This window comes from Arachis hypogaea, chromosome 9 (genome assembly GCF_003086295.3).
Source record: "Arachis hypogaea cultivar Tifrunner chromosome 9, arahy.Tifrunner.gnm2.J5K5, whole genome shotgun sequence".
NCBI classification, from domain to species: Eukaryota; Viridiplantae; Streptophyta; class Magnoliopsida; order Fabales; family Fabaceae; genus Arachis; species Arachis hypogaea.
The window spans coordinates 55,992,308-56,008,501 of record NC_092044.1 but is presented as its reverse complement, the minus strand read 5'-3'; the positions used below and the strand labels follow the sequence as shown (position 1 = coordinate 56,008,501).

General features: G+C 36.9%; 1 non-coding gene across 1 annotated transcript; it reads left to right on the top strand.

The window, feature by feature from the left end:
* The first annotated feature begins 3,873 nt into the window (after positions 1-3,873).
* On the top strand, positions 3,874-3,980 carry LOC112713175 (small nucleolar RNA R71). Its single transcript, XR_003158149.1, has one exon. It is a non-coding gene; the product is annotated as a small nucleolar RNA R71 (small nucleolar RNA).
* The last annotated feature ends 12,214 nt before the right edge of the window (positions 3,981-16,194 follow it).

Sequence of the window (16,194 nt, the reverse complement as noted above, 5' to 3'; positions counted from 1 at the left end):
CATATCTTGTGTTAGTTTATGAATTTTGTCAATTGTTACTTCATACCCAATTCATGAATGTTATGAATCTTGGCTTGTTGATGTTTGATTGATGATTTTTATGCTACATTGTGCTGCTTGAGCTATTGTAAGTTGATAATTGTTAGTGGGTAATTGTTAATTTCAATTCAATTGCAAGTTGAACATGTCTTTTGTTAATGCTTACCAAGTGTTTGATGAATTATTTACTTTGATTATGGAGTAGTTCTTTTTACTCTTGGCTTAGGCCAAGGGAATTGGGTAAACTTGAGTCATTGGGTCTAATGGATTTGATGAATTAAGAGTCCTTACTGGTCAATTTGATACTCATTAACACTATCCTACTACTAGGTTAATTAGTAGTGAGGTGAGGCCTTATGGGTTGATGTTGACCAAACCATTTGACGTACTTCAAGTTTGGAAGTAGACTTAATGAGTTTGGCTCCTCATAATTGTCAAGATATGGTTATTCGACAAGGATGGTGACCCCAATTCCCATGCCTAACCAAGAGTTGCTTTTATCATTCATATTTGAAAACCAATTTCTCAATTGTCTTGCTTAATTGTAGCTATTGTTTAGTTAAGAGTAGAATTAGATTGAATATTGTTTCCTTACTTCTAAATCATTCACATCTTGCTCATTATTTGGATTAGTTCCTTACATTTTCAATTTCTTGTTTGTTAAGATTCGCAATTTACTTTCTTGTCAATGAATCACAACCCCGGATTTCTAACCAATGTTGAAGCACATGTTTGCCCATTCTTCGTGAGACAACCCGAGGTTTAAATACTTCGGTTATTTTCATTGGGGTTGAACTTGTGCAACGAATTCCATTCTAAATTTGATCCGCGGGAATTGTTGTTGGTAGAGCTATACTTGCAACGCAACTTTCATTGAGAGAATCTCTTCCAATACGGTTCCCGCGTGCTCATCAATAAACTCCAACCATCCTCTAGCCACAGGCTTAAGGTCTAGTCTTCTTAATTGAATTGGCTTGCCTGTTGAGTCTCTTTTCCATTGAGCTCCTTCCACACATATGTCCAAGAGGACTTGGTCCAATCTTTGATCAAAGTTGACCCTTCTAGTGTAGGGGCGTGCGTCTTATTGCATCATAGGCAAGTTGAACACCATCCTTACATTTTCTAGACTGAAATCTAAGCATTTCCCCCAAGCCATTGTAAGCCAATTCTTTGGATTCGGGTTCATACTTTGATCATGGTTCCTAGTGATCCATTCATTGGCATAGAACTCTTGAACCATTAAGATTTCGACTTGTTAAATGGGGTTGGTGAGAACTTCCCAACCTCTTTTTTGGATCTCATGTCGGATCTTTGGATACTCATTTTTCTTGAGCATGAAAGGGACCTCAAGGATCACCTTCTTCTTGGCCACAACTTCATAGAAGTGGTCTTGATGGACCTTTGAGATGAATCTCTCCATCTCCCATGACTCGGAGGTGGAAGCTTTTGTCTTCCCTTTCCTCTTTCTAGAGGTTTCTCCGGCCTTAGGTGCCATAAATGGTTATGGAAAAAAAAAGCTATGCTTTTACCATAGAAGTGATTGAGGTGATTGGTGAATGATGTTTGGGGAAGAGTGTTATGAAAAGGTGTGAGAGAGAGGGAGAAGGTAGGTGGGGATCCTGTGGGGTCCACAGATCCGGAGGTGATCCTATGGGGTCCACAGATCCTGAGGTGTCAAGGATTTATCATCCCTGCACCAATTAGGCATGTAAAATGCCCTCTGCATGCAATCCTGGCATTTAACACCAGACAGATGCCTGTTTCTGGCGTTAAACGCCCAAATGTAGCATGTTTCTGGCGTTTAACGCCAGTCTGATGCTTGCTGCTGGTGTTAAACGCCAGCTTTCCTCAGGGTGCAATCCTGGTGTTTAAACGCCAGACTGCTGCTTGTTCTGGCGTTCAACGCCAGCTTCTTGCTCTGTTCTGGCATTAAACACCAACCAGATACTCCTTACTGGCGTTTAAACACTAGTAAGCTCTTCCTCCAGGGTGTGCTTTTTCTTCTGCTATTTTTGATTTTGTCTTTAATTTTTGCAAATGTTTTGTGACTCCATATGATCATAAACCTAATAAAACATAAAAGAACAATAGAAATATAGATAAATAAAAATTGGGTTATCTCCCAATAAGCACTTCTTTAATGTCAATAGCTTGACAGTGAGCTCTCATAGAGCTTCACAGATGTTCAGAGCAATGTTGGAACCTCCAAACACCAAACTTAGAGTTTGAATGTGGGGGTTCAACACCAAACTTAGAGTTTGATTGTGGGGGCTTTGTTTGACTCTGTATTGAGAGAAGCTTTTCATGCTTCCTCTCCATGGTTGCAGAGGAAGATCCTTGAGCTTTAAACACAAGGTAGTCCCCATTCAATTGAAGGACTAGCTCTCCTCTTACAACATCAATCACAGCTCCTGCTTTGGCTAGGAAGGGTCTTCCAAGGATGATGCATTCATCCTCATCCTTCCCAGTATCTAAGATTATGAAATCAGCAGGGATGTAAAGGCCTTTAACCTTTACCAACATGTCCTCTACCAATCCATAAGCTTATTTTATTGACTTGTCTGTCATCTCTAATGAGATTCTTGCAGCTTGTACCTCAAAGATCTCCAGCTTTTCCATTACATAAAGTGGCATAAGATTTTTACCTGACCCCAGGTCACACAGAGCCTTCTCAAAGGTCATGGTGCCTATGGTACAGGATAGTAGGAATTTACTAGGATCTTGTTTCTTTTGAGGTAAAGTTTGCTGAACCCATGTATTTAGTTCACTAATGAGCAAGGGAGGTTCATCTTCCGAAGTCTCATTACCAAACAACTTGGCATTCAGCTTCATGATGGCTCCTAGATATTGAGCAACTTGCTCTTCAGTTACATCTTCATCCTCTTTAGAGGAAGAATAGTTTTTAGAGCTCATGAACGGAAGAAAGAAGTTTAATGGAATCTCTATGGTCTCTATATGAGCCTCAGATTCATTTAGGTCCTCAATAGGGAACTCCTTTCTGTTCGAAGGACGTCCCATGAGGTCTTCCTCATTAGGATTCACGTCTTATCCTTCCTCCTTGAATTCGGCCATTTTGATTATATCAATGACCTTGCACTCGCTTTTTGGATTCTATTCTGTATTTCTTAGGAGAGTACTAGGAGGAGTTTCAGTGATTTTCTTACTCAGCTGACCCACTTGTGCCTCCAAGTTTCTAATGAAGGACCTTGTTTCATTCATGAAACTTAAAGTGGCCTTAGATAGATCAGAGACTATGTTTGCTAAGCTAGAGGAGATCTGCTCAGAATTCTCTGTCTGTTGCTGAGAAGATGATGGAAAAGGCTTGTTATTGCTAAGCCTATTTCTTCCACCATTATTAAAGCCTTGTTGGGGCTTTTGTTGATCTTTCCATGAGAAATTTGGATGATTTCTCAATGAGGAATTATAGGTGTTTCCATAGGGTTCACCTATGTAATTTACCTCTGCCATTGCAGGGTTCTCAAGATCATAAGCTTCTTCTTTAGAATATGATTCTTTAGTACTGTTGGATGCATTTTGCCATCCATTCAGACTCTGAGAAATCATGTTGACTTGCTGAGTCAACATTTTGTTCTAAGCCAATATGGCATTCAGAGCATCAATTTCAAGAACTCTCCTCTTCTGAGGCGTCCCATTACTCACAGGATTCCTCTCAAAGGTGTACATGAATTGGTGATTTGCAACATGTCAATGAGTTCTTGAGCTTCTGCAGGTGTTTTCTTCAGGTGAATGGATCCACCTGCAGAATGGTCCAATGACATCTTAGACAATTCAGACAAACCATCATAGAATATATCCAGGATGGTCCATTCTAAAAGCATGTCAGAAGGACACTTTTTGGTCAACTGCTTGTATCTTTCCCAAGCTTCATAGAGGGATTCACAATCTTTTTGCTTAAAGTTCTGAACATCCACTCTAATCTTACTCAGCTTTTGAAGAGGAAAGAACTTGGCCAAGAAGGCCGTGACCAGCTTATCCCAAGAGTTCAGGCTCTCTTTAGGTTGAGAGTCCAACCATATTCTAGCTCTGTCTCTTACAGCAAAAGGGAAAAGCATAAGCTTGTAGACCTCAGGATCAACCCCATGGTCTTAACAGTATCACAGATCTGCAAGAATTCTGTGAAGATATGAAAAGGATCTTCTGATGGAAGTCCATGAAACTTACAATTCTGTTGCATCAGAGAAACTAATTGAGGCTTTAGCTCAAAGTTGTTTGCTCCAATGGCAGGGATTGAGATGCTTCTTCCATGTAATTTGGAATCTGGTGCAGTAAAGTCACCAAGCACCTTCCTTGTATTGTTGTTGTTGGGTTCGGCTGCCATATCCTCTTCAGAGTACTGTGCTTTAGCTGCTCTTAACTTACTCTTCAAAGTCCTTTCAGGTTCAGGATCAGCTTCAACAAGAATACCATTTTTCTTGTTCCTGCTCATATGAAAGAGAAGACAACAAAGAAAGAAGAGGAATTCTCTATGTCACAGTATAGAGATTCCTTTATGTGAGTAGAAAAAAGAGGAAAATAGAAGAAAAAGAAGAAAAATTTGAACACAGAAGAGAAGAGAGGGTTCAAATTTTTGAGATGAAGAGAAGTCTTAGTAAATGAATAAATAAATAGAAATAGATGAGAGAGAGAGAGAGAGTTTTTTGAAAATTATTTTTGAAAAATGGTTAGTGATTTTCGAAAATTAAAAGAAGAAATAAAATTAAAATTAAAATTTGAAACAATTAGTTAATTAAAAGAATTTTAAAAAAGGAGGGAGGTATTTTCAAAAATTAGAGAGAGAAAAGTGGTTAGGTGGTTTTGAAAAAGATAAGAAACAAACAAAAAGTCAATTAGTTAGTTGAAAAAAGAAAAAGATTTGAAAATCAATTTTTAAAAGATAAGAAGTTAGAAAATATATTTTTAAATCAAATTTTTGAAAAAGATATGATTGAAAAGATATGGTTGAAAAAGATTTGATTTTTAAAATTGAAATTGATTACTTGACTAATAAGAAACTAAAAGATATGATTCTAGAATTTAAAGATTGAACCTTTCTTAACAAGAAAGTAACAAACTTCAAATTTTTGAATCAATCACATTAATTGTTAGTAAAGTTTTTGAAAATCATGAAATAAAGATAAGAAAAAGATTTTGAAAATCAATTTTAAAAAGTTTTTGAAAATACTAAAAAAATGAAAAAGATTTGATTTTTGAAAAAGTTTTTGAAAAGATAGGATATTTAAAATTGAAATCTTGACTTGACTAACAAGAAACAACTTATTTCAAAAAAATTTGACTAAGTCAACCCAAAGATTTCGAATTTTATGAGAGAAATAAGGAAAAGATATTTTTTTGATTTTTTTGAATTTTTAATGATGAGAGAGAAAAACACAAAAATGACTCACAACATGAAAATTATGAATCAAAACACATGATGCATGCAAGAACACTATGAATGTCAAGATGAACACCAAGAACACTTTGAAGATCAAGATGAACATTAAGACTTATTTTTGAAAAATTTTCAAGAAAAGAAAAACATGCAAGACACCAAACTTAGAAATTTTTAATGCTTACACACTATGAATGCAAAAATGCATATGAAAAACAACAAAAGACACAAAACAAGAAAATTTAAAGATCAAACAAGAAGACTTATCAAGAACAACTTGAAGATCATGAAGAACACATGCATGAATTTTCAAAATTTTTTTTAGAAAAATAAAAAATATGCAATTGACACCAAATTTAAAAATTGACTCTAGACTCAAACAAGAAACACAAAATATTTTTTATTTTTATGATTTTATTAATTTTTTTGTATTGTTTTGGAATTTTTTTTTTGAAAATTTATGTTTAGAAAAACGAAAACAAAGAAAAATTTTTTTGAAAAATTTTTGAAAACCTTTTGAAAAGAAAACAAGAAGAAAATTACCTAATCTGAGCAACAAGATAAACCGTCAGTTGTCCAAACTCGAACAATCCCTGGCAACGGTGCCAAAAACTTGGTGCACGAAATTGTGATCATCAACAATGGTGCACTTTGTCACAAACTTCGCACAATTAACCAGCAAGTGCACTGGTTTGTCCAAATAATACCTTACGTGAGTAAGGGTCGATCCCACAGAGATTGTTGGTATGAAGCAAGCTATGGTCATCTTGTAAATCTCAGTTAGGCGGATTCAAATGATTATAATGGTTTTCGAAATTAAGGATAAATAAAGCATAAAATAAAGATAGAGATACTTATGTAAATTATTGGTGGGAATTTCAGATAAGTGTATGGAGATGCTTTGTACCTTCTGAATCTCTGGTTTCCTACTGCTTTCATCCAATCCTTCATACTCCTTTCCATGGCAAGCTGTATGTAGGGCATCACCATTGTCAATAGCTACTTCCCATCCTCTCAGTGAAAATGGTCCAAATACTTTGTCAGAGCACGACTAATCATCTGTCGGTTCTCGATCATGTCGGAATAGAATCCATTGATTCTTTTGCGTTTGTCACTACGCCTAACACTCACGAGTTTGAAGCTCGTCACAGTCATTCAATCCCTGAATCCTACTTGAAATACCACAGACAAGGTTTATACTTTCCGGATTCTCAAGAATGGCCGCCAATAATTCTAGCTTATACCACGAAGAATCTGATCTCATGGAATGGAAGGCTCGGTTGTCAGTCGAGGGCAACCATGCGTCGTGCATCAGGAATCTAAGAGATACACACTCTAGCTCTCGCTTGTAGAACGGAGGTGGTTGTGAGGCACGCGTTCATAAGGACGGATGATGATGACTGTCACGGATCATCACATCCATCAGGTTGAAGTACGAGTGATATCTTAGAACAAGAATAAGCTGAATTGAATAGAAGAACAATAGTACTTTACATTAATTCTCGAGGTGCAGCAGAGCTCCACACTTTAATCTATGGTGTGTAGAAACTCCAACGTTGAAAATACATAAGTGATGGTCCAGGCATGGCCGAATGGCCAGCCCTTATAAACGTGATCAATAGTCTCCTAAGATGAACAACTAATTAAAACTGAGACCAAAGATCCCTAATACAATAGTAAAATGTCCTATTTATACTAGACTAGTTACTAGGGTTTACAAAAATAAGTAATTGATGCAGACATCCACTTCTAGGGCCCACTTGGTGTGTGCTTGGGCTGAGCTTGAGCTTTATACGTGCAGAGGCTTCTCTTGGAGTTAAACGCCAAGTTGTAACATACTTTTAGCATTTAACTCCAGAATGCAGCATGGAACTGGCGTTGAACGCCAGTTTGCATCGTCTAAACTTGAATAAAGTATGAACTATTAAATATTGCCGGAAAGCTCTGGATGTCTACTTTCTAACGCAGTTAAGAGCGCGCCATTTGAAGTTTTGTAGCTCCAGAAAATCCATTTCGAGTGCAGGGAGGTCAGAATCCAACAACATGAGTAGTCCTTTGTCAACCTCCTATCAGATTTTTGCTCAGGTCCCTCAATTTCAGCCAGAAAATACCTGAAATTACAGAAAAACACACAAACTCATAGTAAAGTCTAGAAATGTGAATTTTGCATTAAAACTAATAAAAACATCCCTAAAAGTAGCTAGATCCTACTAAAAACTACCTAAAAACAATGCCAAAAAGCATATAAATTATCCACTCATCAGTGTGTTTTTCTGTGATTTCAGGTTTTTTCTGGCTGAAATTGAGAGAGCTGAGCAAAAATCTGATTCAGGGTGAAAAAGAACTGCTGATGCTATTGGATTCTGACCTCCCTGCACTCGGAATGGATTTTTCGGAGCTACAGAAGTCCAATTGGCGCACTCTCAATTGGGTTGGAAAGTAGACATCCAGGGCTTTCAAGCAATACATAATAGTTCATACTTTGTTCGAAGAAAAATGATATAAACTGGCGTTTAACGCCAGTTCCATGTTTCATTTTGGCGTTAAACGCCAGAAACAGGTTGCAAATTGGAGTTAAACGCCCAAAACAGGTTACAACCTGACGTTTAACTCCATAAATAGCCCATGCACGTGAAAAGCTCAAGTCTCAGCCCCAGCACACACCAAGTGGGCCCCAGAAGTGGATTTCTACACTATCTATCTTAGTTTACTCATTTTCTGTAAACCTAGATTACTAGTGTAGTATTTAAACAACTTTTAGAGATTTATTCTGTACCTCATGACATTTTTAGATCTGAACTTTGTACTCTTTGACGGCATGAGTCTCTAAACTCCATTGTTGGGGGTGAGGAGCTTTGCTGTGTCTTGATGAATTAATGCAATTATTTCTGTTTTCTATTCAAACACGCTTGTTTCTATCTAAGATGCTCATTCGCACTTCAATATGATGGATGTGATGATCCGTGACACTCATCACTATTCTCAATCTATGAATGCGTGCCTGACAACCACCTCCGTTCTACCTTCGATTGAATGAGTATCTCTTGGATTCCTTAATCAGAATCTTTGTGGTATAAGCTAGAATCCATTGGCAGCATTCTTCAGAATCCAGAAAGTCTAAACCTTGTCTGTGGTATTCTGGTGCACGAAATTGCAATCACACTTTTGCAATTCCGTACAACTAACCAGCAAGTGCACTAGGTCGTCCAAGTAATACCTTATGTGAGTAAGGGTCGATCCCACGGAGATTGTTGGCTTGAAGCAAGCTATGGTTATCTTGTAACTCTTAGTCAGGATATCAATAATTCTCAGGTTTAATTGTGAAAAGTAAAAAAACATGAAATAAATACTTGTTTTGCAGTAATGGAGAACAGGTTAAGGTTTTAGAGATGCTCTATCTTCTGAATCTCTGCTTTTCTACTGTCTTCTTCTTCATGCACGCAAGGCTCCTTCCATGGCTAGCTGTATGTAGGGTTTCACTGTTGTCAATGGCTACCTCCCATCCTCTCAGTGAAAATGTTCAACGCGCTCTATCACAGCATGGCTAATCATCTGTCGATTCTCAATCAGGTTGGAATAGAATCCAGTAATTCTTTTGCGTCTGTCACTAACGCCCAGCCCTCAGGAGTTTGAAGCTCGTCACAGTCATTCAATCCTTGAATCCTACTCAGAATACCACAGACAAGGTTTAGACCTTCCGAATTCTCTTGAATGCCGCCATCAATTCTAGCTTATACCACGAAGATTCTGATTAAGGAATCTATAGATATTCACTCAATCTAAAGTAGAACGGAGGTGGTTGTCAGGCACACGTTCATAGGTGAGAATGATGATGAGTGTCACGGATCATCACATTCATCAAGTTGAGGAACAAGTGATATCTTAGAATAGAAGCAAGCGTGATTGAATGAAAAACAGTAGTAATTGCATTAATCCATCAAGACACAGCAGAGCTCCTCACCCCCAACCATGGGGTTTAGAGACTCATGCCGTAGAAGATACAATAAGAAATGTGTAATGTGTCATGAGATGAAGATACAATGTCAAAATATCCTATTTATAGTGAAATAGTAGCCTAGGATATACAGAAATGAGTAAATGACGTAAAAATCCACTTCCGGGGTCCACTTGGTGTGTGCTTGGACTGAGCATTGAAGCTTTCACGTGTAAAGACTTTTCCTAGAGTTAAACGCCAGCTTTTGTGCCAGTTTGGGTGTTTAACTCCAATTTTTGTGCCAGTTCCGGTGTTAAACGCCGGGAATTATGAAGCTGAATTGCAATGCCGATTTGGGCCATCAAATCTCGGGAAAAGTATGAACTATTAAACATTGCTGGAAAGCCCAGGATGTCTACGTTCCAACGCAATTGAGAGCGTGCTAATTGGGCTTCTGTAGCTCCAGAAAATCCACTTCGAGTGTAGGGAGGTCAGAATCCAACAGCATCTGCCGTCCTTTTTCAGCCTCTGAATCAGATTTTTGCTCAGGTCCCTCAATTTCAGCCAGAAATTACCTAAAATCACAGAAAAACACACAAACTCATAGTAAAGCCCAGAAAAGTGAATTTTAAATAAAAACTAATAAAAACATACTAAAATTAACTAAAATGTACTAAAAACATACTAAAAACAGTGCCAAAAAGCGTATAAATTATCCGCTCATCACAACACCAAACTTAAATTATTGCTTGTCCCCAAGCAACTGAAAATCAAATAGGATGAAAGAAAAGAACATACTATAGACTCCAAAATATCAATGAAACTTAGCTCCAATTAGATGAGCGGGACTAGTAGCTTTTTGCTTCTGAACAGTTTTGGCATCTCACTTTATCCTTTGAAGTTTAGAATGATTGGCATCTATAGGAGCTCAGAATTCAGATAGTGTTATTGATTCTCCTAGTTAAGTATGATGATTCTTGAACATAGCTACTTTATGAGTCTTGGCTGTGGCCCAAAGCACTTTGTCTTCCAGTATTACCACCGGATACATACATGCCACAGACACATAACTGGGTGAACCATTTTAGATTGTGACTCAGCTTTGCTAGAGTCCCCAATTAGAGGTGTCCAGGGTTCTTAAGCACACTCTTGGATCACCTTTTAAATTTTTATATATATATATATATATATATATATATATATATATAAATTCATCAAAACCGCTGAAAATAATATTCCTCTAAGACCCAATTCCGGTGAGGAATTCCATCTCCTGACTAAACAATCTGTTAGAGAACATGCCCGTCACTACAGATATCTTCACATAGGGTGTGTCCAAGTTGCAGTCAAACCACTCATCCGAGAAGGTTTGAATGCCTCTATCCTCATGTGTCTTAGAGACATTAGACACAATGACTTCCAAGACTCCTTAATAGGAACAGTTGAAACAAGTCTATGACATGGTCCAGTTTACTTCAACTGTTTCCCAAACAAGACGGTCAGCCTGTTAGACCTTAACATTCTTGATTCTCTTTTCCTAAACATTCGAATTCATGGTCTTAACATGAAAGAAGGTTCAATTCCAGCCGCTTTAATTTATAGGATTCAATACAAGGTCATGAACACTTGTAACTCTAGAGTCCTTCTTAAGTCCCAAGATCGTGAAACCACTTTGTTTGTCACAGACATGACAAAGGCCAACGTCATGATCCCACGGCTCATAAGATGGGATGAAATTAACCTCCCTCAATCATGGTCAATTGACAGAGCCATTCCAACGCAACCTAGACAAGCACCTCTTTTACGAGAAGTAAAACAAGATGAATCAGGGAAGGTAGACATTTTCTTTGATAGACGAAACTCTTTTTCCTCTAGATCTGAAGCAGGAACATCTAATGATTTTGCTTCAGCAAGAAGATCTTTTTCAGTAACTTCCCAATCTCAGTATTCAAAAATGTCGAGACCAGCCAATTCTGAAATACATATTTCCGGTTTATAAAACAATTCAAGCATATCTCAAGGAATTTACCAAGAAGATGATGGTGATGTAGAATTTGAAGTTGAATCTTCTCATCAATCCCATCAATCTCCAACATATTCTTCTTTGAATGGTAAATGAATAACACGGAATTTGTTATAAACAGAGAAGCCTTACGTAAAAACCTTAACTCTGAAGAGTATGACCTCCAAAGAGAATGGTATTTACGTACTTATACAGCTTCTCAAATCTCATCATTCAAAGAAAAATATTACAAATTTTTAAATGATGTTAGAATGCATATTCCTTTTTTTGAATGGTTTCATGCTTATTCCATAAAAAACAACATTGAGTATCCTTTTAAAACTAAACAAACTTCTTCTTCAGCAAATGTTATTTCAACTTGGAAAGTCAAAGATGGGAACTTAGTTAGATCTGAGTTTCCTCCAAAAGGAGCTTTTATTATTTCAAATACGGAAGGACATAATCCTGTTATGGCTTCTCCCTTTAAAACAAAGAATGTGGATGAAGCTGTCGCCCCTAAAGATATTAAAAATCTCATTGAACAATCAAATTATACCAACAGATTTTTACAATGCTTGGGTGACAACCTTTCATCTTCAGGATCTACTTTCTCTTTGAAAAATGTTTCTGAAGCATCTACTTCTAAAAGTATTGAGAAACCTCTTTTTAAACCTTTCAAAATAAGTAGCAAGGCTAAGCAAAGTCTTAAAACCTCCATTTTAAAGCAACAATCTAGTGATTCGGAAGTTATTCAAAAGATTGACCAACTTTTGAATCGTTTTACTACTATCCCTGAAACTCCTACAAACTCTGGTGAATCTACTTCTCGTATTCAAACACGTTCATCTAAAGCTATTAATGCCCTCGGCCTTGAGCCCAATGACTCTTGCTCTGAGCAAAGTGATGATTCTGGTAAATCATCCCTCAAGATCAGCCCCATTTTGAGCAACTCCCTAACCAAGTGGAAGGGTTTAACTAAACCTTTTACGAATGGTTATAATCGTGTATCCGCTCCAGATTTAGCTCTTGAAGAAAGAGAACTAGGTTTTGTTAGCTTCAATGCCAATAATGTCTATGAATGGAATATAGATGGCAAAACGGAATATAATATCATGAGTATGCTCCAGCATATGACAATGGTAGGCACAGTCTATCAAGCAGCCCATGATACCTCTGAATAAGCTATAGCCAATGTTATTGTTTCCGGGTTTAGTGGCCAACTGAAGGGATGGTGGGATAACTACCTTTCCGATAACCAAAAACACTCAATCTTTTCTGCCATAAAAGTCAACGACCAGAACGAACCCATCATTAGTGACGACGGGGAACCTATCCCCGATGCTGTCAATACCTTAATTTTTACCATAGCAAGCCACTTCATTGGTGATCCATCTCTTTGGAAAGACCGTTCTGTGGAGCTACTTTCCAATCTCAGATGCAAAACTTTGTCTGACTTTTGATGGTATAAAGATACCTTTCTTACTAGGGTTTATACCAGAGAAGACAGTCAACAACCTTTCTGGAAAGAAAAATTCCTTGCTGGACTCCCCAAGTCCCTTGGAGATAAAGTAAGGGACAAAATTCGTAGCTTAACTCCAGACGGGATAATACCCTATGATGAGTTAAGTTATGGCCAACTCATTTCTTTTATCCAAAAGGTTGCCCTAAAGATTTTTCAAGATGATAAAATCCAAAGGCAACTTGCTCGTGAGAAAACTCAAAATCGTATCGATTTGGGAACTTTCTGCGAACAATTTGGTCTTCCTGCTTGTCATCCAAGGAAATCTAAAAGACCTTCCAACAGAAAAGTTTTTAAACCTAACCCTGAAAAGAATTTTAGAAGATTCAAAAAGGGTTTACAAAAACCTAAAAATGAACAGGTTTCCAAAAGAATTTCCAAAAGTATCCCCAGAAAAACCCCATTATTTGTTACACATGTAAAAAACCAGGACATGTTAGCAAATATTGTCGGTGAAAAGGAAAGATTAATAATCTGAACCTTGATCATCAGATCGAGGAACAGATTAATAATCTTATGATTGAAAGTTCAGACGATAACTCTAGACCAGAATCTTTTGATGATAATATCAACAATATCCAAGTTGATGATGTTGGGTCATCTTCAGATTCAGATATCAAGCAAATTAATGTTTTATCCAAAGATCAAGATCTCTTATTTGATGCTATCGAGGCTATTGACAATCCAGAACAAAAGAAAGACTTTCTTTTGAAACTAAAAAGATCTTTACAAAAGGAGAAAAAACCCAAAAGTTTGGTCCTTAACAATAAATATGATGTCAAACCTATTTTCAAAAAATTAGAAAAACAAGTTATTCATCCCGTAACCATTCAGGACCTCCAAACTGAGGTTAACAATCTTAAGAGAGAAATCCAGGAAATCAAAAGAAACCAAAACGATCATCATCTCATTCTCTCACAATTAGTACAAGAAGAAGAATCTGGTGATGAGGATCTTGGTTCTCTTTTAAACCAAACTGAGTGCTCTAAGGAACAAGAAAATAAAATTTCTAACGACAATAAGGTAAAAGAAATTTTGAGAATAATAAATGTATTCTCCTTCATGAAACATCGTGTTACTGTCCGAATTGTCGTTAAAGATTTTATTTTTGACACCATTGCACTCTTTGATTCAGGTGCAGATTCAAACTGTATTAAGGAAGGTCTGGTCCCCACAAAATATTTTGAAAAAACTACTGAACGCCTTAGCTCAATAACGGGTGAAAGGCTAAGTATCAATTTTAAAATAACCAATGTCTTTATTGAAAAGGGAAATATCAGAATTCCCACCGATTTCATCATAGCAAAAGATATAAAAAATGATGTAGTTTTGGGGACACCTTTCATAAATCTATTGTTTCCATATCTGGCAGATTTTCCTGGACTTACCTCTTTTGTAGGAGGACAAATAACTTTCTTTGAGTTCCTAGACTCACCAAAGCAAAGATCTCTAAACCTAATTAAATCCAAAACCAAACAGATTTGTTTTCTAAAAGAAGAAATCTCTTTCAAAACCCTTAAATCACAGCTTTCTCAACCAAAGATTCAAGAAAAAATAAAAAATCTTTTAAATCAAATTGAAAAATCTATTTGTTCTGCTTTGCCTCATGCCTTCTGGGATAGGAAAGAACACATTATTGATCTTCCATATGAAAAGGATTTCAAAGAATCAAAAATCCCTACAAAAGCCCGTCCCATTCAGATGAATTAGCAGCTTTTGCAGCATTGTCAACAAGAAATTAAAGATCTTTTGGATAAAAGATTAATCCATCCTAGCAAAAGTCCTTGGTCTTGCTCTGCTTTTTATGTTAATAAACAAGCTGAGATAGAAAGAGGAACTCCCAAGCTTGTTATCAATTACAAACCTTTGAATCAAGCTTTACAGTGGATTCGTTACCCCATCCCAAACAAAAAGGATTTGCTTAATAGGTTAAACTCAGCAAATATTTTTTCAAAATTTGATATGAAGTCGGGCTTTTGGCAAATCCAAATCACTGAATCAGACCGATATAAAACAGCTTTTACAGTTCCATTCGGGCAATATGAATGGAACGTAATGCCTTTTGGTTTGAAAAATGCCCCTTCTGAATTTCAGAAAATCATGAATGATATTTTCAACCCATACTCAAACTTTGCAATCGTTTATATTGATGATGTCTTAATTTTTTCCCAGACTCTGGATGAACATTTCAAACATGTTAAAACTTTTATGTACATCATCCAAAAAAATGGACTTGCTGTTTCTAAACCAAAAATTGTTCTTTTCCAAACAAAAATCCGATTTCTTGGTCACATAATTTTCCAAGGAACAATAACTCCTATTAAAAGATCAATTTTGTTTGCAAAAAAGTTTCCAAATTATATCCTCGATAAACCTCAGCTCCAGAGGTTCCTAGGATGTCTCAATTATGTTTCAGATTTCATCCCGAATCTGAACAATCTCCTTAAGCCCCTCCATGATAGGCTTAAGAAAAATCCTCCACCTTGGACAGACAAACATTCGGATATTATCAGATTTCTTAAAACCAAAGTCTGCAATCTTCCATGTCTTTACCTGCCCATTCCTCATGCATTCAAAATAGTAGAAACTGATGCATCAGATTTAGGATATGGTGGTATTCTAAAACAAAAACTGCATGATAAAGAATGTATCATTGCATTTACATCCAAACACTGGAATATTACTCAACAAAAATATTCCACATTCAAAAAAGAAATTTTAGCCATTGTTTTATGCATCACAAAATTTCAATCCGACTTACTCAATCAAAAATTTTTAGTCCGAGTTGATTGCAAATCAGCTAAGGATGTGTTACAAAATGATGTAAAAAATCTTGCATCAAAACAAATTTTTGCCAGATGGCAAGCAATTTTAAGTGTCTTTGATTTCGACATTGAGCATATCATGGGTAACTCAAACTCTCTCCCTGACTTTCTCACACATGAATATTTGCAGGGAGATAATCAAGGGAAAGATGCCTAAAAAGGCAACATTAGCCTCGGTAAGAGGCAGAGGTATTCGCCTAGCCCTTCCTGGGCCGACTAATAAATCTGGGTCAAGTACCCCAACTGGGTCATCTACCCAACAACCTTCCCCTTTAACCCAAGAGCCAACTGGGTCATCTACTCAGATCACAAAAAATGTAGTTGAGTCATCTACTCAACCCCCAAGTAGTTAAACAGCCAAACAAACAAAGGCAGATTATGTCTTCCCAATCCAAATCTTGTTGGCCTTACAAGATGCAGGCCTTACAAAACTCCATAAAAAATCCTGGGCTGACATATGTGACAGCTCAGATGAAGATGAAATAG